A 1,413-nucleotide genomic window follows, 5' to 3' on the forward strand; every position below is an offset into this window, starting at 1 on the left:
GCACCAGTCCAAATGTGACAGCAATACTCCATACATGGGCGAATGGTGGCCTTATAGAGGTACAGGATACTTTCAGGTGTAAATAGCTTTCTAGCACGATAGAGAGCGCCCACCTTTTTCGCAGCAGCCTTGGCAATTCTCTCAATATATCTATTCCAGTTCATGTTCCCTGTGAACGTTAGGCCGAGAAGTTCCAAGGAAGTACTTTCAGGTAATGTGTTTTTGGCCATTGCTATTGACGGTAGAGAAGGTTTCTTGTAGTTATTGAAGGAAACAAGCTTAGTCTTGGCAGCATTGAATGTGACCATCCATTTTTGTCCTCATTCCACTACAGATTGGAGGTCATCCTCTAGTGTTTCTGCCATTTCCTTAGATATGTGTTCATTTGTTTTCCTCTGGTGCCTGTTATAGAGAATGGTGTCATCAGCAAATATACCCATCTCAGAAACAATTTTATCAGGGAGGTCATTTATGAATACCAGAAATAATAAAGCTCCTCAAGGTTTCCAAAATTTAACTAGTACAGCATATGTGGATCGATAGATCGATAGATTTATTTATTTTTGTGATTGAGTAGGTCAAACTCTTACCCCCACCTCCTTTCTGCTCGACGCAGTGGCAGTCATGAATCGCACCGGTAAAAGATACGACTACCGTCCACGCCAGGAATCTGATTACAATCAATGCAATTTGAATAAATGAACGAAAAGAAAAAAACTTCGTTTCCGCTTCAATCGCAGCTGATGTCTTTCATTTCGACGCTGAATGAAGAATATGGTCGTTCAATTCAATGGCGAATTCGATAACGATCTTAGAATTCTATTACGTCGAAAAAAAAACCGACGGATACCGTCTGATCAAAAGAGAAAATGCTGGAATACTTTTTCAACAATAAATTATTCATAAACACAGATATTTTAAGGCCGCTAATATCGGTATATATGAATGCAAGATATTTTAGCGCGTTCAAAATGGGCAAAAGTTATGGCCCGTTGACTTAGAATGAGTGCTTTATGCTAAACTGATAGTTGAACATGGTTAAATATGTGCTCATGTTCACTAATGTTTACTAATCCCTAGTAATCCTTAACTTTGCATCAAAAGGATACCATAATACTTAATTCGCTGTACCTCATCATAAGAAATGTTCTTACAGAATTTCAGATTAGTCCAGTAGTTTACAAGAAAATGTGGAATGGACAGATAAACATACAGAGAGACAGAAAGAATTAGAGAAGTATAATATAGATCATTTTACTAATTTATTGGTTGAATGAATTATTTTAATTAATTATTAATAGATTAAAATATTTGAAATAATCTATAATATAAATCTCACCTGTCTGTTTAAATGTATGTATGTATGCCTAAAACTTTTGACTGAAGCGACGGATTTTCACGAGATCGGTAGTG

This window comes from Euprymna scolopes, chromosome 18, assembly GCF_053919585.1.
Source record: "Euprymna scolopes isolate OS-2025 chromosome 18, ASM5391958v1, whole genome shotgun sequence".
NCBI lineage: Eukaryota > Metazoa > Mollusca > Cephalopoda > Sepiida > Sepiolidae > Euprymna > Euprymna scolopes.